Source organism: Rhinatrema bivittatum, chromosome 1, assembly GCF_901001135.1.
Source record: "Rhinatrema bivittatum chromosome 1, aRhiBiv1.1, whole genome shotgun sequence".
In the NCBI taxonomy this organism is placed as follows: Eukaryota; Metazoa; Chordata; class Amphibia; order Gymnophiona; family Rhinatrematidae; genus Rhinatrema; species Rhinatrema bivittatum.
In genome coordinates, this window is record NC_042615.1 from 512,714,106 (window position 1) to 512,741,845 (window position 27,740).

At 44.5% G+C, this 27,740-nt stretch overlaps 1 protein-coding gene across 1 annotated transcript in view; it reads right to left on the reverse strand.

The window, feature by feature from the left end:
* Positions 1-27,740, reverse strand: part of SYN1 (synapsin I) — a 339,257-nt gene that overhangs the window by 127,422 nt on the left and 184,095 nt on the right. The gene's annotated exons all lie outside the window — the stretch shown is intronic.

Consider the following 27,740-nt stretch of genomic DNA (forward strand, 5'->3'; position numbering starts at 1 on the left):
TGTTCTCAGAAAGGGCATCTCAAATGCCCGCAAATCTGATCATATTACTCCGATCCTTAAAGACCTTCACTGGCTCCCGATATCCTCACGCATCCACTATAAAACCCTTTCTATCATTCACAAATCTATCTTCAGACACAATTCCAATTGGCTAGATGAGCCGTTCCGCCCCACACCTTCTAACCGCCCCACCAGAGCAATCAATACAGGTGCCCTCCAAGTGCCATCCCTCAAGAAGGCATACCTAACATCCACGAGGGACCGAGCCCTCTTCATTGCTGGTCCTACCCTCTGCAATTCACTACCCACGAACCTCTGTATTGAGCCTTGCACTTTCAAATTCAGATACAAATTAAAGACTTGGCTCTTTAAACAGGCCTACCCAGATTAGACCTTCCGCTCTCTTATTCCTTGCTGCAACAATACTTTACCGGAGCTTATGTGTAAAGTTTGACCACTTTGTTTACCAGGTTTTGCCATTTATTACATTGTTTACCTATTTATTGCACTCGTTTTTGCACTTGTTTTTGCACTAGTTTGCTAGCTTCTAGCCATCGCTCTTGTTCCTTCTAGTCCCTCACTCTGTACCTGTTTAATGTAATTTCAACCTGCAGTTATGATGTAAACCGGTATGATGCACCTACTAATACCGGTATAAAAAAGTTTTAAATAAATAAATAAATATGTGTTTAAGAGCCACCACTGACGTTTCTTGTTTCTGTGAGATGCTGGCCTGGATCTCAGGATCAGGGACTGGTGAGTTTTCCGTAGCACACTTTATCAAGTCTGAAGGCACACCAGTAGGGAAACCCTGTTATTCAAATGTGGAGAGATTTGTGTGTCACATATATGGGGCCTCACTTGCCTAAACCATTGATCATGCCAGGTTACAGCTATTTACCAAGGGTAAGAGGGATCTGCAGATACTACTTCCAACGAAAGCCGCTCTTGAACTCCATGAAAAATATGCTAATCACTAGGCAAAAATCTGGCTACAAGCTGATAAAATGCTCAGAGATGCTGATTCTCTTGAGCAAACCTCTGTCTTGAAGGAATCAGATGTCTTATCTGCCATCTTGACAAAGTTACTTCCCATTTTCATTGCCTGGCTGGAATTAGTGACAAAAAAAAATGCATCACAGCAAAACGAACTTGTTTCCAAAAAAAAAACATGAAATATACTACTGCCTGTGGCTGTGATGCTATCAACTGCTCGAATCCTTTTGCTTAATAATTTCCTTACTTTTGTTACTATTCATGAAAAGTGATAAGTAGAGGTTGATTTATTCAGTATACCTTGATCTTTCACATGAATAAACAATAATTTGGAATTATCTATGTGCTGTTTGTTTAAAGTCCCAAAGTCCTCCCCCTTAACTTCTATATATTCTTTAAATTCAAAATCTGAAGCTAATTCCATAAGCATGCACCATAATTTATAGTGTTCCATCCTACCACACTGAAAATCTATATTCACAGGGAAAATCTATATTCACAGGAGCATGATTGGTTATTGCCAAAGTCCCAATAACTGCTGCCCTTGATTTTAAAAAATTATCTGAAACTAAAATATAATCTAGCCTTCTTTTGGACAAATTTGCCTAGACATATGCGTAAACTCTCTCTCCCTTGAATGGAGAACTCTCCAAACATCCAAAATAGAGAGATTCACACAGAAAATAAGATATCCCTGCTGTGTAGCCAATCTAGTTATCTCAGTTGATGATGATCTGCCCTCTACAAGGTCAGCCACACAATTCATATCTCCTCTATCATTAAAGTGCAAGCCTCCAATCTAACCAACTTTCCACAAGGGAAGGAAAAAAGGCATGATCTTATTCATTGGGGGCATATACCAAGCAAAGAGCTATAATTTCCCCATAAATTTCACCATTCAGTATAATATATCTGCCTTCACTCTCCTTGATAACATGTTTCTCCACAAAAATCATTGACTTATGAATTAAAATTGCCACTCCTGCTTTCCTAGTAACCAGGGCTGATGCAAAATAACACTTGATCACCCATTCTCTACATAATTTACTATATTCTATGTAATTTAAGCGATTCTCCTAAAACAGAGCAATCCCTGCTTTATGCCTCTTCAGGACTGCCAAGATCTTAATGTGTTTGACCACAGAGCCCACACCAGAAACACAATAATTTAGTATATGATGGCAGATAAAGACCCAAAAGTCCACCCAGTTTGCCCAGCAAGTTGTTTAGAGTAGTAGGTTCTGTTAGTTGCAGGTTATCTCCCATGCTTTCTCTTTAGGATAGTAACTGCCATTCCTTGAAGATTACCTCTGGTGGATTCTGTTAAGGGTAGTAACTGCCACTCTGTGCAGATTATTCACCATGCTTTCTTCCATGTAATTATTTTACTGGCTTGCATCTATAAATCATAATATCCTTAATTAGGCATGTATGTTTTCAAAGATTGGTGCTCCTCAAATTAAGAACTACTTAGTATTATTGCATCCATCTACCACACTGATAAATAAGAAATCTACACCCTTATTCCTCCCTTGGCAATAAACAATATTTTCTGCCTCCTCCTCTTACCCCTCCCAAATCCCTTCTCAGTCTTTCTACACTGTATCCCCAAACTAGGGGTCTAATTTACTAAGCATTTTCCCCATAGACAGAGAATGGGAGAAAAGCCTTAATAATTCAGGCCTAGGTTTGGGATCGCCTTTCTATTCTTATCCTCCAGCTTCACCAAATACTCAACATACATTAGAAAACCATTCCCTCATTTCCATTGTTACACCACTTTGTTTATAATAACCCTCTGAAGTCTCTCTAACATCCACATCCATCCAAAATCCAAAGTTTACATCCATCATTCTCACTTGACGTTCCATACACCAGTCAGATTCTACTATTCTCTTAGAGATTTAAGACACACATTACTCATCCAAGTCATCTTCTCGCAAACTTAATAACTCCATTTATTAAGCAATTGCACATATCAAAGTCCAAAATATATCTATGCATTGTCTTTCAAAACTCCTGGAATCTTCTGAGAAAGGGTTCCATTTCAACACACATCCCCAAGTCATCACATGTATATGAATAAGCCTCTCCACCCACTAGTCAGCCTTCCATCTGGACCATGTCTTCTTCAGTGCTAGATCCATGTTAAAGGACATACATATTTATCACATTACTTTGTTGTTCTTTGCTGTTCTGTCATGACTGTTGCAGAAGTGGACCCTTGCACAAAGGTGAGGTTGGGGCTACTCACAGGAAGGAGCCCTGCAGGTCCTCACCATCGGCAGGTGGAGCTGGCTGGTGCAGAGACCCAAGAGGAACTTCACCAATAACAGCCCTCATTCCCCTTAGGTTGAGCCCTCAAGCGTCAGGGCCGGCTGGACTTGGGCGATGAATCCTTTGCAGGAGAGACAGCTGGCAAGCAGGAAGAGAACAAAGTTAGTCCAAGCAGAGGTCAGGGCAGGCAGCAGACAGTAGAGACGAGAGCAGGCCAAGGTCAGGGGCAGGGCAGATGAGGAGTGAGGAGAGGTCACAAGGTAGATGGAAGTCCAACATGGTCAAGAAGAGGTCCAAAGTCAAGCCAGGAAACCAAACAATGACGAAGCTGGGGTCCAAGCCGAGGTCAAGCCAAGGAGTCAATCCAGGGGGAAAGAAGGCAAGGTAGAACAGCAGGAAGACACCGAAGACAGATGAGGTTCTGGTCGCTGCATCTCAAAAAAGATATAGTTGCAATGGAGAAAGTACAGAGAAGGGCAACCAAAATGATAAAGGGGATGGAACAGCTCCTCTATGAGGAAAAGCTGAAGAGGTTAGGGCTGTTCAGCTTGGAGAAGAGACGGCTGAGGGGGGATATGATAAAGGTCTTTAAATTCATGAGAGATCTTGAACGACTAAGTTGTGAATTGGTTATTTACACTTTCGGATAATAGAAGGACTAGGGGACATTCCATGAAGTTAGCAAATAGCACATTTAAGACTAATCGGAGAAAATTCTTTTTCACTCAATGCACAATTAAGCTCTGGAATTTGTTGCAAGAGGATGTGGTTAGTGCAGCTAGTGTAGCTAGGTTCAAAAAAGGTTTGGATAAGTTCTTGGAGGAGAAGTCCATTAACTGCTATTAATCAAGTTTACTTAGGGAATAACCACTGCTACTAATTGCATCAGTAGCATGGGATCTTCTTGGTGTTTGGGTAATTGCTAGGTTCTTGTGGCCTGGTTTGGCCTCTGTTGGAAACAGGATGCTGGGCTTGATGGACCCTTGGTCTGACCCAGCATGGTAATTTCTTATGTTCTTATGAGGGACCACAAGATGAGAATACAGGAACTCCGAGGAAGCAGGAAGGAACCAGAAACACGAAGACAAGGCACTGGAATAGAAGCAGGATCAGGAACCAGAAACGACGTGGTCAACAGCTACTCTGAGGAGTTTGACCTATTGCCGAGGCATCTGAGGCAGGGCAGAGCAGGCCTTATATAGGAAGAGGCTTATGATGTCATCCAAGAGTGCCATGGAAGATTTCCTGCCATGAACCCTTTAAAAGTGCCCAAGTCGCAAACGTGCCTAGAATGCCCCGCTCAGCCGAGCGGCATTCCTAGCAAGGCACTTTGGACTGCCGCAGCATTGGCGGGCCCCCTGCGACCCGGGGCTGGAAGTAAGAGCAGATGGTCACAGGACAGACCCATGACCGGGCAAATGCAACAGTACGCCCTCCTCTAAACCCACCTCCAAGGGGCTTGGGTTTCCTGGGGTGAGAAGCATGGAACGCCCTTAGGAGATTCTTGTCCAGCATGTTTGAGGCAGGCTCCCATATATTCTGCTCCGGGCCATACCCCTCCCAGGAGATCAGGTATTCCCACCTCTTGTTCCGATCTCGAACATCCAGGATATCCACTTGTTAGGCCTGGTTCTCCTCAATGGACACCTCCTGGGGTTTAGGCACCTTCCAGAAAGATCACATAAGGACTAGAGGCTTGAAGAGGGAAACATGAAAGACATTATGGAGTCCCAAGGAGGCGGGTAGGTGTAGTTGATAAGTTACAGGCCCTACCTAATGGAAAATAGCAAAGGGCCCAATGTAGTGAGGGGTGAACCTCATGGATGGGATCCTGAGACGGATGTGACGGGTACTCAGCCACAACTTGTCTCAGCTTTGAATTGTGGTGCCAGCCATTGGTGAGCATCCATTGCCTTCTTGGCTCTTTGAGCTGCTTTATGGAGCATTTCTTCCATACAAATCCAAAGTTCCTGGAGCTCCTGAGCAGCTAAGTAGAGCTGCCGTGGAAGCAACTGTTAGTGGGATCAGTAACAAGGATCTGTTGCTGCTGATGGATTTTCTGCACCAGGCCGGGAGTGGCCTGGAGGCCCGAGAGAACCACCGGGTCCATGACCTCGGCAATATGTTGCAGAAGTGGACCCTTGGACCGAGATGAGGTTGGCGCTACCGGCAGGGAGGAATCCTGCAGGCCCTCACTGTCAGCAGGCAGAGCTGGCTTGAGCACAGGCCCAACAGGAACTTCACCAATACCAGCCTTCATTCCTCTTGGGTTGAGCCGTCAGGTGCCGGGGCCGGCTGGACTTAGCCGCAGGCCTCTATGAAGAGATGAATCCATTGCAGGAAAGATAGTTGGCCAGCGAGAAGAGAATGAAGTCAGTCCAAGCAGAGGTCAGACCAATAAAGCAGGAGGGTAGGTTGTCTAAGAAAGCCATTTAGACAAATACGTAGATTAGACACCAAAAGTAGTCCAGGTTTGAGCTTTATTAGATTGGAGACATAAATATCTATATGCCCGACTCAGGCCGAGTTTCGCCCCACCTGGGGCTGCCTCAGGGGCTGTGTATTGATACCAGAACATTCTCAAATTAAGTGCATCTAAATATAATAGTCAGGTGGTAAAGAATTTTAGAAAATTGCCGCGGCTGATGCCTATTTTTTCAACGCTGCCATGATCAATTTTATGCGGCACAAACAATTTAAGTTGTGCTGTGATCAATCGTGGTCTCCGCTCAAATGCTACTGGGACATTGATTACGGCAGCGTTGAAAAAATAGGCATCAACCGCAACAATTTTCTAAAATTCTTTACCACCTGACTATTATATTTAGATGCACTTAATTTGAGAACATTCTGGTATCAATACCCAGCCCCTGAGGCAGCCCCAGGCGGGGCGAAACTCGGCCTGAGTCGGGCATATAGATATTTATGTCTCCAATCTAATAAAGCTCAAACCAAGCAGAGGTCAGGGCAGGCAGCAGACAGCAGAGAAGAGAGCAGGCCAAGGACAGGGGCGGGAAGCGTTCAACAAGATGAGGCGTGAGCAGAGGTCACAAGGCAAGCGAAAGTTCAACGTGGTTGAGAAGAGGTCTGAAGTCAGGTCAGGAATCCAAACGAAGATGAAGCCGGGGGTCCAAGCCGAGGAGTCAATCTGGGGGTGGGGGGAAGAAGGCAAGGTGGAACAGCAGGAAGACACCAAAGAAGACAAGTCACTACAAGACGAGAACACAGGAACTCCAAAGAAGCAGGAAGGAACCAGGAACACAAAGACAAGGCACTGGAACAGAAGCAGGATCAGGAACGACATGGCAAACAGCTACTCCGAGGAGTTCAACATATTGCCGAGGTGTCTGAGGCAGGGCAGAGCAAGCCTTATATAGAAAGAGGCCTGTGATATCATCCAGGAGTGCTGAGGAAGATTTCCCACCACAAGCCCTTTAAAAGTGTCCGAGTTGCGAGTGCGTATGCATAGGGATGCCCCGCTCAGCTGAACGGTGTTCCTAGCGTGGCTTGTTGTGTCTGCGTGGCGGCCGCCAGCATCCTCGATTGGGGCTCAGCCGCAGCATCGGTGGACACCCTGCGACCCGGGGCTGGAGGTAAGAGCAACCAGTCATGGGACGGACCCGCGAAAGGCCAAACGCAACAATGGCAGAATAATTATCATGTCTTTTAGAGAGACTTCAAACACATTAATTGTTTTCCATGCTCTTAGGGGCGGATTTTAAGAGCCCTGCTCGCGTAAATCCGCCCGGATTTATGCGAGCAGGGCCCTGCGCGCCGGTGCGCCTATGTTCAATAGGCCTACCGGCGCGCGCAGAGCCCTGGGACTCGCGTAAGTCCCGGGGTTTTCCGAGGGGGGGGCGTGCCGGGGGCGGGGCCAAGTGGCGCGCCATTTTCGGGGCGGGACGCGGCGTTTCGGGGGCGGGCCCGGGGGCGTGGTTTCGGCCCGGGGCGGTCCGGGGGCGTGGCCGCGCCCTCCGGAACCGCCCCCGGGTTGCGTCTAGGCGCGCGGGGATTTACTTCTCCCTCTGGGAGGCGTAAATCCCCCAACAAAGGTAGGGGGGGTTTAGACAGGGCCGGGGGGGTGGGTTAGGTAGAGGAAGGGAGGGGAAGGTGAGGGGAGGGCGTTAGCGAATTCCCTCCGAGGCCGCTCCAATTTCGGAGCGGCCTCGGAGGGAACGGAGGTAGGCTGTGCGGCTCGGCGCACGCCGGCTACACAGAATCGGTAGCCTTGCGCGCGCCGATCCAGGATTTTAGCGGATACGCGCGGCTACGCACGTATCTACTAAAATCCCGCGTACTTTTGTTTGCGCCTGGAGCGCCAACAAAAGTACGCCAACGCGCCGTTTTTGAAAATCTACCCCTTAATAAACATAGTTCAAAACATAGAATCAGATAGCCAAATGCAATGTTTCATTGTTATCCATTAAATATAAGTTGTTCTAATCAAATGATCTCCACTCCATCCAAACATTCTTACTTGAACTGTTGTATCTAGTGTGGAGAAAAAAGAAATGCAACAGGCAGCACAGTCTTTCATTGCTTTCATTTTAGGGCATGATTATCATGTTGCTTCAGGGCCTCCTTTGACATATCAAACTCAAATAGCTTACTGAGTCTCTTTTCAAATTGCAGAACTTGTTACCTCTAACATCTCATCAATGTATTAGATTTTTTTTTAATTTCCAAACAGTCTTTTAGCCCATGCTTATCAATTCCTCTTCTCATCCTGCATAAACATCAACAAACACTTTAGCTTCCGAAGCTTTTTTAAAAGTATGATTTTGGCCTTCATGCATCAACTTTAATTTTGCAGGGTACATTAATGTAAAGCGCAGTTTACTCTGCACCATTGTTGCACATATTGGTGCCATTTCTTTATGTTTAGACACTACTTTTGCTGAAAAGTCATTGAAAATAAGAATCTTATTCCCCTCGTGTCACAACTCTAGAAGCTGCCAGTATGTTCCTACAATATACATTTTGTCAGCAAAATTCAGCACCTGCATCATTAAAGACTTCGGGTGAGCACCAGGGTCACTGCTTTAGGACCATGGGAAGCATTCTTTCGAACTTGATGCTGTGGTTGGCTCCATCGAACTTCAAAATGGTCTCCACCCAGGACTCCAACAAATCCTTCAGTTTCGACTTCTGCACATTTTATTTATTTAATGTATGTTACTCGTTCAATCTAAAATCCTAGGCAAGTTACAAGATACATACATAAAAACATTATACATACAGATTACTAAAATGAACACCAATATCCTTGACGAGTTTAATTCATTATCTTAATACAAGCTAAGGCCTGGATTCACCATTCTATAGCAGAATGGTGAATCCAGTGAAAACAGGGGGCGGGGGAGGCGGGCCTGCAAAAGCTGGCAGCGATCGCACCACCGCGGTGTTTTTGCTGCTGGATTTCGCACCCAATAGCGCCACCGTGAAATGTGGCGCTATTGGGTGCGCTACTGACGACGATAACGTTACTAACCTTATCGCCGGCAGCAAAGACACTGCCGAGTCTGCCTCCTCGCTGCCCCGACTCTGCCCCAACTCCGCCCCCAGCATGCTATTGCACGCAAAAAGGGCCTTTTCGTGTGCATATGTCTATTGGTAGGGCCTAAGAGCTGTAGTTTCTCCTCTATAGAAAGAAACCCTGCAGAGCCCATCTCATTGACCCTGGGAGTTAGCAGACTATACATATAAAGACAATGGAGAAGCCTGGGCCTAGCATTAATTCCTCTGCACCCTGCTGGTTACTTTCCCTTCACCAGAGTAAACTCCATTGGACACCATTCTCTGAGTGCTGTAGTTTAAAGGCTATTAAATACCACCATCCTGGGTCAGATCAAGCTCAGCATCCTGCCTCCTACGGTGGCCAGTCTAGATCACAAATACCTGGCAGATCCCTAATAGTTGATCTATTTCTTGTATCTCACTTCCAGGGATATACATTGGCTTTCCCAAGCCTACCTGGCTAATAACTGTTTATGGACTTTTCCTTCAGGAACTTGTCCAATCCCCTTTTGAACCCCATTATTTTAGTTGCCTTGAGCACATTCACTGGCAACAGATTTCATAGCTTTATAGTGAAAAAATACTTCATATGATTTGTTTTAAATCTGCTGGTTGCTAGATGAACATCATCTACTCTTCCCATCCCAATACGGGTTTAGAAAGTACCACAGCACCGAAACACTTTTAATATCTCTTTCAGAGGTGTTACTAAAAGCTTTAGATACTGGAAAATCATATCTTATCGCTCTTCTTGATATTTAAGCAGCATTCGACACAGTAAATCACAACACCCTTATAAACCGCCTCTCTGAAATAGGCATTACTGGCTCAGCACTACTATGGTTCCAGTCTTTCCTGAGCAACAGAACTTACAGTGTTAAATGTGGACAAAGCGAATCCAAACCAAGAAATCTCTCTCAAGGAGTCCCACAAGGATCCTCTCTTTCCTCTACATTATTTAATGTTTACCTTACACCACTATGCTGGCTACTCTCTAAACTGGGTCTTCAACATTTTATCTATGCGGATGATGTACAGATTATTATACCTATTACCAGTTCAATTACAAATGCCCTGAGCTCCTGGAATGCAGCATTATTAGAAATTAAAACAATTCTTACGGACAACCAATTAGCTATCAACACCAATAAAACTGAGCTAATAATTATATCACCTCCAATAAACACAACACTGAACAACTCCAGTCTCTCACAAGACATCTCTACAATGTCTCAGCAAGTACGCAGCCTTGGCGTCATTATTGATAACAATCTTACTTTCAAAAAATTCATCGCTGATACGGTTAAAAATGGATTCTTTAAGCTACACACACTAAAACGCATTAAACCTCTTTTATACCACTATGATTTCCGTACAGTCTTGCAAGCAACGATTTTATCAAAAATTGATTACTGCAATGCACTGCTATTAGGTCTACCTAAATCTACAATCCAGCCTTTGCAAATGTTACAAAATGCAGCTGCCCGCATCATCACTGATACGAGACGCCATGAGCACATCACTCCAGCACTTCAGTCATTGCACTGGCTACCCGTAGCTTCCAGGATAATATATAAATCCATGTCGCTTATACATAAAGCCGTTCACAACAGAGATATGCTATGGTTCAATGATCAATTACAATTCAAAACATCAATCCGCCCTACTAGATTCCAACATTTAGCGAAACTGAAGATCCCTGCGCCTAATTTGACCAAACTTTCGACTACAAAAGAACGTTCATTCATCATTGCTGGATCCACAATATGGAACACTATGCCCTCTGAATTACGCCAGGAACTTTGCCACAAAAAATTTAAACAAAACCTAAAAACCTGGCTATTCAAAAAAGCCTACTATTAATAAACTGAGTTCTATTATGTACCTTCCAGATTATTTCTACAGACACTCTTATATTGACTTTCTTTATTTTAATACAAAGTTATACTTGGTTTTATATTCATTCAGTTATTATGTTATATTGTAAAGCTCTATGCTGAATTAATGTTTGAATGTAAACCGAGGTGATGTTTCTTACGGACCCCGGTATATAAAAATCCTTAAAGAAATAAATAAATAAATAGTTTCAGAGTGCCCCCTAATCCAGGGGTGACCAACTCCAGTCCTCAAGAGCCATAAACAGGCCTGGTTTTCACTATATATACAATGAATATGCATAAGATAGATTTGCATGCACTGCATCCATACAATTCTATCTCATGCATATTCATTATCAATATCATAAGAACATAACATAAAAACATAAGAAGTTGCCATACTGGGTCAAACCAAGGGTCCATCAAACCAAGTATCCTGTTTCCAACTGTGGCCAATCCAAGTCACAAGTATCTGGCAAGTACCCAAACATTAAATAAATCCCATGCTACTAATGCCGGCAACAAGCAATGGCTATTCCCAATTGATTAATAACAGCTTATGGACTTCTCTTCCAGGAACTTATCCAAAGCTTTTTTAAACCCAGCTATACTAACTGCCTTAACCACATCCTCTGGCAATGAATTCCAGAGCTTAATTGTGTATTGAGTGAAAAATAATTTTTTCCAATTTGTTTTAAATGTGCTGCTTGTAAACTTCATGGACTGCCCCTCTAGTCCTTGTATTATCTGAAAGAGTAAATAACCAATTCACATTTACCATTCAAGTCCTTTCATGATTTTGTAGACCTCTATCATATCTTCCCTCAGCCATCTCTTCTCCAAGCTGAACAGCCCTAACCTCTTTAGCCTTTCCTCATATGGGAGCCATTCCATGCATGCCTTTTATCATTTTGGTTGCCTTTTTCTGTACTTTCTCCAGTGCAACTATATCTTTTTTGAGATGCAATGACCAGAATTGTACACAGTATTCAAGGTGTGGTCTCACCATGGAGTGATACAGAGGCATTATGACAACCTCCATTTTTATTTGCCATTCCCTTCCTAATAATTCCTAACATTCTGTTTGCTTTTTGACCGCAACAGCACTGAGCTGACAATTTCAATGTAATATCAACTATGATGCCCAGATCTTTTTCCTGGGTGGTAACTCCTAATATGGAACCTAACATCATGTAACTGCAGCATAGGTTCTATTTTTCAATTTTAGTGTGATATGTTTATTGTATTATGTATTATTTCTGTAAACCTCTCTGAGCAATATTTTAAGTCTGGAAAGGGAGATTAAAAAATAATTTTAAATTAATAAATAACATTCATTGCCGAGGCCGATGCTGCTCCGGTATCAAGGAAGATGATCCAGAAGCCTTCAAATGTCTCGCCCCTTGATCATCGTGGCGGGGCTCTGAAGGTGAAGGTCCCAAGTCAGATTGATCCCCGCGACTTGATGTACCCGGGACCAGAGTTGATGGAGCTGACTGGAATCAAAAAAATGCTCCATCTTCTCCAGGCGGGCGTGCTGGCCTTTGGGGGTCATCTGAGCACAGCTGGGACACCAATGGACATCGTTGGAAGGGCCAAGACACAGGACGCAGACATCGTGTAGTTCCGTGATGGACATAGTTTGAGGACACTCAGAGCACTTCCTAAACCCGGTCGCGCAGTCAGTGGAACCGACCGCAACAAAGTGAAAAAATACCTACCGAATGCCAGAGGAATTAATTCGTGATGGGGCACCCCAAGGTGGGGAAAACTCGAAGAAAAACGTTGCAATTCTTCCGTGAGGGAAAAATTAAAGGAGAGCTCCTCCAACTGTGAGGCAACAGCACTGCGGAAAAAAGGAGACTGAAGGAGGACCCCATGTGGCTACGGGATTGGTGTCACCCATCTGTGAGGACTACCATCCTGCTTGTCCTGGGAGAAAGGATGTGTATCTCCTTAAAGCTAGCCAAGAAATACATTGTTAGTCCAATAAAAAGATATCACCATATATTGTTTTGTTTTTATCTTTATTTCCACAATATAACTGGAGTAAGGGTCTACCAGACAGGCAGACTTGAAACTACTAATTTAAATGACAGATCTAAACCACAACAAAAAATAGCTTTAATCTTTAATTTGATTCATAAATTTGATTTTTAATTAAACTGGCAGGAGTAACATTCAGAACTCTACTTTCAAGCAAAATTGTAATAATTCTTGAAAGAGCCAGTTCTAGTACTGTTTTTATTCCCATTGCATCTATGGACTTGTAGTTCCTGGTTTTCTCAAGGAAACTAGAACTATAGCTCCACAAATGCACTGATACTAAAAACCAGGGCTTAATTTGTAGATAAAAAGAAAGTGGAACTGTGGAATGAGGCAGTGCTTTGGGGGAGCGGTGCGACTTATGTGAGCCAGGACTACGTGTGACCTGTGTCAGGTGGCGGGACCAGGACCAGATTTAACTCTCTCCTAAACACACACAAAAAACCCAACACTGGATCCACTTGTCCTGATGACACAGAGGCAGGTGGCAACTGGAAGTGAGGCCTATCTTAATCCCTCACAAATAAAAAGGTCAGATGGTCCAGAGTGAGGGATAGAAAAGATGAATTCAGCAGGGAGCTTTCGGTTAGAGTTTCTAATTTATGTGTTTCCTAAACACAGGCAGAGGATCAGACACCCAGAACAACTGAAAGACAGATACATGGGCAAAGACAGGCAAAAAAAAGATATAATGATGCACACACAAAATAAATAGACAGAAATTGCAAAGATACACAGATACAGAGAAGCAAAAAGGCCAGCAGGCTGTAGCAATTAAAGGAGTTCTACTCCAAGAAACCACGAGCTATTCCAGGAAAAGCCTCAAATTCTGCAGATGCAAAAATGTACACTTTCTGTCTCTCTCAATCCCAGCAAGGTAAGTGGGGGAAGCCCCTCAAACCTTAGTCTGGCAACTAAACTCTCCCAGGAGGACAGTAGCAGCCGCCAGATACTCAGTGTCATTAATCACTTTCCTGAACCAGATACTCACAGCAACACATTCTCCAAACCTATTACTCACAGTTTTGCTGAGCTGCCAAGACCCACAGCCTGGTATTCATAGAAACATAGAAACATAGAAATGACGGCAGAAGAAGACCAAACGGCCCATCCAGTCTGCCCAGCAAGCTATGTACTTTTTTTTTTCACATACTTGTTACTCTTGGCTTTTAGTACCTTTTAGTTCTATTTCCCTTCCACCCCACCATTAATGCAGAGAGCATTGCTGGAACTGCATCCAAGTGAATATCTAGCTTAATTAGGGGTAGTAACCGCCGCAATAAGCAAGCTACACCCATGCCTCTGTCCTCCCAGACTATGCAATTCAGACCTTGTTGGTTGTTGTCCATATACAGATCCTCTTTTCTACATTCCCCTGCCGTTGTATCAGAGAGCTATGCGTTGAAAGAGAAGTGTTAGACTTTCTCCCCTGCCTTTGAAGCAGAGTGCAATGCTGGATATGTATTGAAAGCAAAGTATCGGCTTATTTGGTTTTGGGGAAGTAACCGCCGTAACAAGCAAGCTACATCTCGCTTTTTTGTGAATGCAAAACCATTTTTTCTTCCACATTTCCTCTTGCTGTTGAAGCCCAGAGCAACGCTGGAGTCTCACCAACCGTGTGCATGTACATCGAACAAGGTCATCATCTCCAGGTAGTAGCCCTCATTCTCGCGAGCCACATTAACAATCAACAAATATTGAACAAGCCTAATAATTGGCAATACCTATAGCCTATGTCCTAACCGGTAAATTTACATACTCTTACCCACCCCTCTGTTTTTTGGGGGGGTTTTTGGAGACGGCAGCCCTCCATCCTTCCGCTCCGTGAAGGTGGTATACCATTGGCATCCCGCTCCGTGAATGCCACTCCAGCCTTCTGCTCCGTGAAGGTGGAACACCGACCACTGGCATCCCGCTCCGTGAATGCCACTGTGGCTACTGCCGCTCCGTGCAGTGTTCTGCCGTCTCCTCCCACCCCTGGCCTTGCGGGCCAGGTTATTGCTTATGCCAGGCCTTCATTGGGCCACCCCCCCCCCCCCCCCCATGCTTAGCATATATCTATCCCCACACTTTCCCCCTATGCAAAGTCCTTGGTGCTCCGCTCCTCCCCTTCCCCTGACACCAAAACTTCCCTCCTATGCAGCGACAAATCTCCTTATGCATCGGTGAGGACCCTGCGTCCGCTACTTTTAGTGGCTGTGACAACTCCCCCCCCCCCCCCCCCCCCCCCCCCCCCACAACAAGTCCTATAATTTGGGCTTCAAGGGCTCTGCTTCTCCCTTTTGCTGGAACAGGGCTAAGGCGATCTCTAGCTCAGCCTTTCTGCGCACTTCGGCGGCGGCTGTGGCAGCAGCGGCTTACTGTTGTTCTTCTATTCTGAGCCCTTCTATCTTGAGGCTGCTGCTTGTTTGGCATAGTGTATGCGAGCCACCCCCTCTTCATTCACGTCCTCTAGACTTGATGGATCCACAGTGTTTATCCCACGCCCCTTTGAAGTCCTTCACAGTTCTGGTCTTCACCACTTCCTCCGGAAGGGCATTCCAGGCATCCACCACTCTCTCCGTGAAGAAATACTTCCTGACATTGGTTCTTAGTCTTCCTCCCTGGAGCCTCAACTTGTGACCTCTGGTTCTGCTGATATTTTTCTGACGGAAAAGGTTTTATTCCATAGAATCTCAGCACTGACCCCTCACTTTCAGCTATCTGGGCCTCAGATCTAATCCCAACTCTGCCACCAACTCTTGTATAACCTTGGTGGACTCAATTTATCTCTTTATGCTTCAGTTCTAATTCCAGCTCTACCACTGGCACTGTGTGTGACCAAAGGAGAGTCATATATCCCAGTATGTCTGTTTTAATCCTCAACTCTACTACTGACTCTTTCTCAGGGTAGTGTCTCCAAATAGGTTTGTTTTGAGTATAGCATAACAGGAATGAACCTCACTTGTAAACCAGGTTATACTGGGTATAATCTCAATCTCTCAAATTTACTCTCTGTGTGACCTCAGGTAAACTGTGCCTCTGGTCTGTCACTGACTCTGTGTGATCTCTAGCAAGTCCATTTATATTCCTGTGCTTCCGGTATTCTTTCAAACTAATTAAATCAGGAAGGAGACTGATTGTACTTGTCTACAATTTATTGTGCAGTGAGTCCACTTTAAAGCATTATATAAAAATGCTAAAATAAATACAAATGGATCCTACATAAATACAAAGGTATCCATTTCTAAGTTTCTTGCTTCCTTCAAGTAACCCGGATGCTGTGGATCACTCTTTCAGGGCTGTGTCAATAAACCTCGCCAGAGAAAAGGAATGTTGCTTTCCACAGGAACTTCTCAGGCAAAGTCTCAGGAGCAGCTTCAGAGGGAAAAGGAAAGCAGAGAAGGAATGCAGACCAGCTGGGAGCCTGTAACCCAGCAACCTCCTGAGGGAAAGGGGGAATGAAAGAGCATCTGTGCAAGGAGCGAGGCCTGTGTCCTAGTGGTGGGGAAGGAAGAGAAAGCAAAGTAAGCTGATGACACCACTTTTATAAATAAACAGGAGTGGAGAAAATGTCGAGTGTTCTCCATCGGAAGGGTGACTGAGAAGCAGAGATTACGTATGAGGCTAATAATGTACACCTTATTAAGGGATGGCTTTCTTATGGCAGCCACTGAGGAGGAAGGCCAAGTTAATGGCTCCCCTATGACAACCAGAAGGGAGGAACAGAGAAGAGAGGTTATACCTGATGATTTCCTGCTGAGAGGCAGATGGGGAGGTATAAGGAGAGAGATGGTGTATATAATGGCTCCCTGTTGTAAACTGGATGAAAAAGAAAGAACAGCAGCCATGCATAACGACCCCCTGATAAAAAATGAGCAGAGAAGGACAGAAGGACAGTCACCATGCATAATGACACCCTGATAACAGTCAGCTATTTGATTCATAAAGGTAGGAGTAGGTAAACAAAAACAAATCTGTAAACATTCAGGCAACTGCTAAGCCTTGCAAATAAAACAAACTGGATGAAAGTGTGAACTGATATTGCTGACCGTGGTATAACAACTGTCAGGCCGATACAGTACAGTGCGCTCCGGCGGAGCGCACTGTAACCCACGTTTGGACGCGCGTTTTTGACATGCTAGCTTTACCCCTTATTCAGTAAGGGGTAATAGCGCGTCGAAAACGCTCGTCCACCCCCCCCCCCCCCCCCGAAACTAATAGCGCCTGCAACATGCAAATGCATGTTGATGGCCCTATTAGTTATTCCCCCGCGATTCACTAAGTAAAATGTGCAGCCAAGCCGCACATTTAGCAAAATTGCTTACCTTGTAATAGGTGTTATCCCAGGACAGCAGGATGTAGTGCTCACATATGGGTGACATCGGTAATGGAGCCCTATGTACGGAAAAACTTCTTTAAAAGTTTCTATGAAACTTTTGAATGGCACCAGAGTGCCTACTGAGCATGCCCAGCATGCCATGATATTCCCTGCCACAGGGGTCTCCCTTCAGTCTTGTTTTGTAGCAATAAGCGTTAGCCAAAAATAAAATAATAAAACGTAACGGACCCAACTCCGCGGGGTGGCGGGTGGGTTTCGTGAGGACTACATCCTGCTGTCCTGGGATAACACCTATTACAAGGTAAGCAATTTTGCTTTATCCCAGGACAAGCAGGATGCTAGTCCTCACATATGGGTGATTAGCAAGCTAGAGGCTGAGTCATTTTGTAGTGAAGCAACAGTGAAGTATTGTTGATGAAATGAATCAGCCGAAATCACAGCAGGTTGGATGTAGAAGGAGTTGGGATTATACTGGAAACAAGTTCTTTAAGACGGATTGTCCATAGGCTGAATCTTGTCTTCCTTCTTTGTCTAAACAATAGTGAGCTGCAAAAGTGTGAAGAGAACTCCATGTTGCTGCTTTACAAATGTCCAGAATAGGTACAGAGTGAAGGTGTGCTACTGAAGTTGACATTGCTCTGACTGAGTGTGCTTTTACTCGCCCTTGAAGAGTAAGGCCTGCCTTGTCATAACAAAATTGTATGCAATCTGCTAGCCAGTTAGACAGAGTATGCTTACCCACTGCTTTGCCTGGTTTGTTTGGATCATAGGATACAAACAGCTGACTGGATTTCCTTTGGGCTGTTGTGCGGTTTAAATAAAAGGATAACGCACGCTTACAGTCCAAAGTGTGTAAGGCTCTTTCTCCCTGGTGAGAGTGAGGCCTAGGAAAGAATGTTGGTAAAACTATTGATTGGTTCAAGTGAAATTCCGTGACAACTTTAGGAAGGAATTTTGGATGTGTTCGGAGGACTACCCTGTCATGGAGGAACTTTGTAAAAGGTTCGTATGTGACTAGCGCTTGTAATTCACTGACCCTTCTAGCTGATGTAATGGCTATGAGAAAAACCGTTTTCCAAGTTAGGTATTTAAGGTCACAAGTATTTATGGGTTCAAAGGGAGAACGCATAAGCCTAGTTAAGACTACGTTCAGGTCCCATTGTATGCTTGGGGAATGAACTGGAGGTTTAATGTGAGTTAGGCCTCTCATGAATTTACTGACGAGAGGCTGTGTGGAGATAGGAGCATCTTCCAGCTTATTATGGTAAGCTGAGATTGCACTTAAGTGTACCCTTACAGATGATGTCTTAAGACCAGAGTCTGAGAGATGGTAAAGGTAATCTAGTAGTGAGGTTGTGGGACAAGTGAAAGGATCTAAATCTTTTTGAGTGCACCACAAAGTAAACCGTTTTCACTTGTAGGAATAATTCTTTCTAGTGGAAGGTTTACGTGCAGCTATAAGCACTTGAGATATAGTGGATGGAAGGTTGAGAGGCTGTAAGATCAGGCTTTCAACATCCATGCTGTCAGGGACAGGGATTGAAGGTTGGGATGGCGCAACTGACCCTGTTCCTGAGTTATGAGATTGGGAGCTACTCCCAGGCGAATTGGATCCCTGACTGAGAGATCTAGCAGTGTGGGAAACCATACTTGTCGAGGCCAATATGGGGCTATGAGTATCATTGTCCCATATTGGTATTGGTATCGGAGGATACGCATATAACAGGCCTGAATTCCAATGGCGAGCAAAGGCGTCCCTTGGTAGGCTGTTGGACTGCCAAAGGAGAGAGCAGAAATTGTTCACTTTGTAGTTCAAGTGGGATGTAAAGAGATCTATCATCGGATGACCCCATCGTTGGAAGATCTTGGATGCTATTGCTGGATCCATGGACCATTCGTGCAGTTGGAACTGACGACTGAGGCGATCTGCTACTGTGTTGTGGATGCCTGCTAGGTAGGTGGCCCTCAGAAGAATTGAGTGTGTCAGGGCCCAGTCCCAAATCTGTGCTGCTTCTTGACAAAGGAGATAAGAACCTGTCCCTCCTTGTTTGTTGATGTACCACATGGCTACTGTGTTGTCCGTTTGGATCAGAACAGTCTTGTGTGATAGGCAGTCCTTGAACACATGCAGCGCATAGCGTATAGCTCGAAGTTCCAGGAAGTTTATTTGAAAAGAGGCTTCGAGCTTTGTCCACTTGCCCTGTGTCTTTAGATGACCAATGTGTGCTCCCCACCCTAAGGTGGATGCATCTGTAGTCAAAGTCACTTGTGGAACTGGTTGCTGGAAAGGTAGGCCTTTGAGTAGGTTGTTCATTGATGTCCACCAGAGGAGAGCAGATTTGAGCTGTGGTGTGATGTGAATAGGAGCGGACATTGGTTGAGTGGCTTGTATCCACTGTGCTTTGAGTGTCCATTGTAGAAGTCGCATGGTCAATCTGGCCATGGGAGTTACATGAACTGTGGAAGCCATGTGCCCTAGAAGAATGAGGCACTGGTGAGCTGTTACCTGGAATTGGTTGCGAAGATTGTGAGCCAACAGCACAAGTGTTTGAGCACGGTCTTTTGGAAGAAAAGCTGTTGCTATTGTGGTGTTTAGTTCTGCACCTATGAACTGTATTAGATGAGTTGGTGACAGATGGGATTTCTGATAGTTTATGAGAAATCCCAAGGAGTGAAGCACTTGGATGGTGAGCTTGAGAGAAGTGAGAGCTCCTTCTTTTGATTGACTTTTGATGAGCCAATCGTCCAGGTAAGGGAACACATGCACTCTGTGCTTGTGGAGGTGTGCCACTGCTGCAGCCATGCACTTTGTGAATACTCGTGGAGCTGATGCAAGGCCGAATGGCAGCACTCTGTATTGAAAATGCTGATCCAGTACCCGAAAGCGCAGGTACTGGCGATGAGGAGGAAAAATGGGAATGTGAGCGTATGCATCCTGAAGATCCAGAGAGCAGAGCCAATCTCCCCTTTGAAGAAGAGGCAGAATGGTGCCTAGGGATACCATTCTGAATTTTTCTTTCCTGAGAAATTTGTTGAGATTTCTGAGGTCTAGAATGGGACGAAGGCCTCCTGTTTTCTTTTGAATGAGGAAATATCTGGAGTAGAATCCTCTGCCCTTTTGAGGCCCAGGAACTGGTTCTATGGCCCTGGCTCTCAGAAGGGTGGATAATTCTGTTTGAAGAATTATGGAGTGTTGATTAATGTGCAAGAGTGAAGTGGTGGATTTTGCACTGGGATAGTTAAGAAATCCAGCCTGTAACCGTGAGTCGTGATGGATAACACCCACTGGTCGGTGGTGATGGAGGTCCAATTGTTGTGGAAGTACTGTATGCGACCTCCTACTGGTGTTTCTGGGAATGGGTTGAACTGGCTGCTGCTCTCTGGGGCTTTTCAGAAACCAGAAGTGGTTGCCATTTGTGGAGGTGGTTGAGCCCTGGCAGGCCTTTGCCTAGGCTGCTGGCGTTGTGTTGGGCGGCTAGCTCTTGGTCTACCTGCTGGGGGGTAATACCGACGTGGGCGATAGTAAGGCCGTCGAGTATCACGCCTTGGAAATTTTCTGGCAGAAGGCTGGGTGTCTTGTGATTGGGACGACAACTGTTTCAAAGTTTCAGTGTGGTCCTTGAGAGTTGCCACAGCTTCTTTTATTTTCTCACCAAAGAGATTGTCCCCTGAGCAAGGTAGATCTGCCAAATGTTCCTGAACCTCTGGGCGCAGATCTGAGGCTTTAAGCCATGCCCATCTTCTTGCTGCAATACCTGATGCTGAGAGTCTTGCAGCAGTTTCAAAACAATCGTAGGTCGCTCGAACCTCATGTTTTCCAGAGTCTAGTCCCTTATGAACTATGTCCTGTAAGGATTCCTGGTATTGTTCAGGGAGAGAGAGAGAAAATTCCTGAACCTGCTTCCAAAGGTTTCTTTGGTATTGGTTCATGAACAGCTGGTAAGATGAAATTTTTGAGACCAGCATGGAACCTTGATAGATTTTTCTTCCCAGTTTATCCAAGAGTCTACTGTCATTCCCAGGTGGTACAGAGGAGTGTGACTTTTGCCGCTTTGCTTTCTTTTGAGCGGATTCCACGACCACTGATTGGTGGGGCAATTGTGTCTTCTGGAACCCTGGAATAGGTTGCACCAGATATGTTGATTCAGCTCTTTTATTAACTGCAGAAACTGAACCTGGATGCTCCCATATTCTATACTGTAGTTCCTGGAACACCTCATGAACCGGGACTGCTAACATCTCCTTGGGAGGGTCCACAAATTGGAGGACTTCCAAGGTCCTCTGACGTGCATCCACTTCTGTCTGGATGGGAAAGGGAATGGTGTCAGCCATCTCTTTAACAAAGTTGGTAAAAGAGAGGTCCTCAGGGGGAGATTTCCTATGATCATCTGGCGGGGAAGGCTCTGAAAATATTTCCTCATCAGATGAAAAGTCAGAGCTGGTATCTATAGGAATCTCTGTGTGATGAGGACGAGATGTTAAGGCTGGAGAACGAGGCCTTGGGGGTCTGGGAACTCCAGAAGGGCCTGGAATCGGTTCCATTGGAATCTTCTTATTAAGTATGTCCAGTAATGTGTCCAGTTTGGTAAAAACTGGGTGCAATCCGGATATATCCCCTTTGGGCATCGGTGATGGCATCGGAGATATCGGTGCTGGCACCGGTGTAGGCACCGGTGGTACCGGTGGATGGATCGGTGGAGGTACCTGTGGCATCGGTGGAGGTACCGGAGTAGGCATCGACGTCGGTTCCCGCGCCCTCGTCGGTGTCTGCGGCATCGATGGCGATGGCTCTATCGGTAGTGGAACGGGTATCGCATCACTTAGAGCCTGCTGCACCGCTTGACGAATGAAAGCGTCAAGTTCCGCTCTCACAGCTGGTGATAACAGAGCAGCTGTGGAGGGAGGCGGTGTTGGCGATGCCAATACAACCTCAGAGCCCTGAGCAGGTATGGAGCCCGACACCGATATCGGTGGGGATCGCCCTTCACTAGGCCTCGGAGCCTCAGTCCCCGTCCGGGGTTTCTTTGCCGGCGAGGCCGTGTCCTCCGATGGATTTTCGGTCACCGTTACCTGGCATCTCCGATGCCGGTGGTGGTGCTTTTCTTTTTGTTTTTCGCTCCCCGAAGTTGATGCTTTTGAAGACACCGAAGAGGACGGCGTTGAGGCATCTCCTGCTTCCGGACGTTTCTTCTTTAGGGTTAACTGACGTACGGCAGCGGATGGAGAAGAAGGCGCTGAGGTCGAGGGCCTTGGAAGCAGTTGGATGTTAAATAACTGTTCCATCTTTTCTGCCCGAAGACGACGACCTTTCGCTGTCATTTCCGCACATGATTTACATGTTTGGATATTGTGATCTTTGCCGAGGCAAAGAACACATTCGAAGTGAGGGTCGGTAATCGACATAGTCCTCACGCAGTTTGGGCACTTTTTGAAGTCCGAGGCCATGGCGCCGGACAGCCGTCGACGGCGATAAGCCGAAAAATATCGATCCCGGCCGGGAATCGACAACGGAAAAAAGTTATAGAAGGGAAACCCTTGCGGATGGAGTAATTTTTTTCCGAAAAAACTCGAATTTTTTTGTAAGGTGAAAATCACCTCAGGACTCCAATTAGCCCGCGATGCTAACGGCTTCGCGGAAAAAAGAAGACTGAAGGGAGACCCCTGTGGCAGGGAATATCATGGCATGCTGGGCATGCTCAGTAGGCACTCCGGTGCCATTCAAAAGTTTCATAGAAACTTTTAAAGAAGTTTTTCCGTACATAGGGCTCCATTACCGATGTCACCCATATGTGAGGACTAGCATCCTGCTTGTCCTGGGATAATACATTTTACTTTCAGAAATTAGCTCCTACCCAAAGGTAGGCATTAATTTCTGCCGGCACCGGGAAGTGTACAGAAAAACAGTAAAAAACTGCTTTTCTGTACACCCTCCGACTTAATATCATGGCGATATTAAGTCGGAGGTCCCAAAGTACAAAATAATTAAAAATTTAAAAAAAAATGTAAAATCGGCCCGCGGCTCACAAGTTGAAAACCGGATGCTCGATTTTGCCGGCGTCCGGTTTCCGAACCCGTGGCTGTCAGTGGGTTTGAGAACCGACACCAGTAAAATTGAGCGTTGGCTGTCAAACTCGCTGACAGCCGCCGCGCCTGTCAAAAAAGAGGCGCTAGGGACGTGCTAGTGTCCCTAGCGCCTCTTTTTACCGCGGGCCCTCATTTAAATACTGAATTGCGTGCGTGTGTGATCTGCGACTTTTACTGAATCAGCCTGTGTGTGATCTGAGTCCAGAGGGAAAAGGGTATTCCTAGGAGTAACATAAAACAGTTGTGGGTACATTAAACAGCTTCCCTATGGAGGCAGCACGGGCAAAATTGGTAACAGAATGCAAGAAGACCTAAGACAGGCACCAAGGACCTGTGATAGGGGAGCAAAGAATAAAGCCTGGGACAGGCATAGAGGCTCCCCACTGATACGGGAGTGAGGAATAAAATTTGGAACAGGCACAGACGATCCTTAGCAGTGGGGGAGCGAAAGGTAAACTCTGGGACAGGCACAGAGGATCCTCAGTGGTGGGACAAGGGGCAATGCCAGAGACTATCTGCCATTATAGTCTGTGTTTCTGTCATCCCTGTTAGAATCAGGGACACAGGAAGAAAGTTGCTTGAATTTATTCATATCACTCCTCCCTTTCAGCCCAAATCTAAAAATACCCTTTGTTTGCAGACACCTTTTCTTCCTCCTTCCCTGCTGCAGTTTCAGGTGTTGTTAGTTGGGATGGTTTTGTTTTCTATTATTAGTATGTGTTAATTTGCACCTATTAATTAGTATCCCTCAGGAACAGAGTAAACCAGGGCTGTCTCTCTTTGAAAGAAAACTGAATCTCACCACTCTTGCCTCATTGTTTCATGATATTGTGATCTACGGTATTGAAGGCTGCTGAGAAATCCAGTAACACTAGAACTGCCATCTGGCTTCTACTGTGATATTTCAGGATATCATCCAGTACAGTGACAAGGACTGTCCCTGTTCCATGGTGTTTTCTAAATCTAGTTTGATATGGTCCAGCCATTTTTTTTCTCTTAGTCATTCATTTAGCTGAGCTCTTACTGAGTGTTCTAGATGTTTCCCTAGGAAGGGGGTATTTGATATTGGATGGTAGTTTTCAAGTTTGTCTGGATCCAGGTTTCTCTTTTTTTTTATAATGGATGTACCACAGTATATTTTAGCTCTGTGGGAAGCACATCCTCAAAAAGGAAGGAGTTTACAATTTTGGTTGCCCAGGTTTTGAGTCTCTCGTTCGCTAGCTTTACTAATTTGGATAGGCATGGATCAAGGATGCAGGTTGTTGGACACAGAGCTTCTAGATTCTTCCCAAGGCCGCCCTCCGTGACTGGAGTAAATGAGTCCTAGATATCATGGTGGCATTGAGCTTATCTTTGTTTCCGAGTGGGAGTTGTTCGGCTGGTATCATTGGAGATTCTTGGGTTTGTTCCCAAAGTAGGTAGCAATTTCATTTGCAGTTAGTTTAGAAGTCAAGGTATGATTTTGTAGCACTGGTGGTTGTAGTAGGCCATATACTATTTTGAATGGTTTCTTGGTGGAATTTGGGGTTTGTTCACTACAGTGGGAGAAGTTTTCTTAGCCTTAGTTATGGCCTTGGGGTTGACGTGTATAGTTTGCTTTGTCCTCTTCAAGGCATGTCTTGCACCATTTTTTAACTAGTTTATAGTTAGAGGTTGTAGAATGTTGGCAAGCACTCTATTCCAAAAGCTTCCCACCCTCCCCCCACCTCCAGCAGCAGCTTGGCCCAAAGCAAGACAAAGGGGGGAAAATACTCAAACATCTGTCAGCACCCCTCTGATAACATCCACCCATCAACACACACACACACACACATTTCTCCACCTCCCCACACCCATGCATAAATGCCCCACACCCATGCATAAATGCCCCACACATCCTCACACTCCACACCCTCCAACACTCCCATACAGAAATAACCTCCGGGTACCATCACAGAGTTCATCCTGAATCAGCTATCATGAGGTGCTGTCTTTTAGGAACAGGGTTATATTAGTGATGATGAAACCAGAATTTCCTATAACAAACAGTGGTGTTAATCACAAATATCAGTAAAAGAAATTATTGGACATAGAGACTGTTGTTTTATCACAATTGTGTCCTAATTACTATATATTTTCTAAATCCAGGTCACCAGGTAAGTGGAAAGGTGGCGACCTACTTATTGCAATTTGTGACACCATTCCACAGCCAAAAATGAAATTAAGATGGATCTGGATCACCATTATGAGGCCCTTTTTCAAACCTTTCAAACTTGGGTCATTTGTCGTTTTACGGTCCCCACTGGGTTTATGATAGCTGAATACTCTCCAGATACTGACTTGCTATTGGCAGTTAATTTGATTTAAGTTGTGTGATTGTCCTCGGCTATTTTAATACGCACTTGGACACTGTGCCTCCTCCATTAGCCTGTGAGGAGTTTTTGTCTTCCATATCTGCTCTCGTTTGGCAACAAAGAGATTAGATGCCTACATATCGCCATAGACATATCCTTGATGAGATTTTTATCAATGAAGTCATTTTTCCACTAGATGTGCCCATTGGTTCTTGCTCCAAAGTCTCTTCAAGTGATCATTATTTGATCTCTATGAATATTCCTTAGCCAGCATTTTCAATAGGCTTAGTTCCCGATGCCAACCTATTCTAAAGAGGGAGCATGTTGATTTAGATATCCTAAAGACAAAATGGCTGCCTTCATTAGACATCTTTTCTTCCACTTCTGTAGAAGATGTGATAGCTATCTGGTATATCTCTCTCAGTTGGCTACTGATGAAATTGTCCCTTTGAAGCCAGTTTTTAGATCTGGAAAAAATAAAGCTCCATGGTTCTTTAGAGATCTATGCAACATAAAAACCTCCCTCCACAGATTAGAGCAGCATTGGCACAGAGACAAATCTTACTCAAAACAGTTCGGTACAATTGTGCTTTAGACAAATGTCAATCTGATGTCATTTCTGTCAAAAGGGAATATTTTTCCATGAGGATTCAGAGAGCTGGAAATAACTCTTGAGAATTGTTTCTTATTGTTTCTCAGCTGTATTGCTTCCACATATGGCCTGGGCTGATAATTTGGAGGATACTGACAAATTTGCCTATTTTTCTCAAAATAAGATTTTGACTACCTGTTCAAAGTTCCTTCCTGAAGTTAAGATTTTTCCTCAGAGCTCAACAGAACCATTTAGTAAATGGGAGTACTTTAGTGTTATCTCTGAGGATGAGGTATTATGCATTTTAGGAACTGTAAATATGTCTTATTGTCCTCTAATTCCTTGTGATCCAGTGATACTGATACCTAAAACTACAATTCAACCCTTGCAAATGTTACAAAACGCAGCTGCCTGCATCATCACCGACACAAGCCGCCACGAGCACATCACTTCAGCACTTCAATCATTACACTGGCTACCTGTGGCATCCAGAATAATATATAAATCCATGACGCTTATACATAAAGCCATTCACAACAGAGATATGCGCTGGTTCACTGATCACCTACAATTGAAAACATCAATCCGCCCAACCAGATTCCAGCATTTAGCTAAACTGAAGATCCCTGCACCTAATCTGACCAATCTTTCTACTACAAAAGAACGTTCATTCATCATTGCTGGATCCACAATATGGAACACCATGCCATCGGAATTACGCCAGGAATTTTGCCACAAATAATTTAAACAAAACTTAAAAACCTGGTTATTCAAAAAAGCCTACTATTAATGAACTGAGTCCTATTCTTTGCTTTCTAGTTTATTTCCACAGACAATCATATTTTGATATTTATTTTCTTTATACAAAGTTATACATGGTTTTGTACTCTTTCAGTTATAATGTTATACTGTAAAGCGCTATGCTGAATTAATGTTTGAATGTAAACCGAGGTGATGTTACTTACGTGCCCCGGTATATAAAAAAATCCGTAAATAAATAAATAAATAAATAAATTAAGGAATGAGATTGCACTCCATTGACCATTTTGGTAATTGCTTCATTGTCTGAAGGCTTTATGCCTTCTTTGCTAATACAGACTTTGGTAAATCCAATCTTAAAGAAGAAAATCTTGACAGATCTAACCTTGCTAACGTCCACCTGATCTCCTTTGTATCACTTGTGGCAAAAATGGTTGAGTCAGCTGTTCCAATTTAATTAAAACATTTTCTGGATGACAATGAAATTCTTGACGGTTGCCAATTTGCCTTTCACCTTAAGTTCAGTATCGAGTTCCTTATGATTTTGAGTATTGACATAATGTGCCGGGGATTTGATGCCTGCAAAAAATTCTTGTTGGTTCTACTAGATATACTGTAACATCAGCTTTCAATATGCTTAACCATGGCATTTTGCTTATTGGATTGTTGGGGACAGTTTTAAAATTGTTTCAGTACTTTCTGACTAATAGAGTTTAACAGGTGCAACATGGCCTCCAGTTTTCCACTTGTAGCCACTGAACACAAGGGTTCCCCAAGGCTCTGCTCTGTTGGCAGCATTTTCAATATTTACATCAGTCTGATTTGTAAACTTCTATCAGGTACTGATCTCTGTTATCAGCTTTATGCTGATCAGGGCTTAATTTGTGGGGAAACGGTCTGGAATGAGGTTCCAGTACTTCTTTTCAAACTTAAGAGGC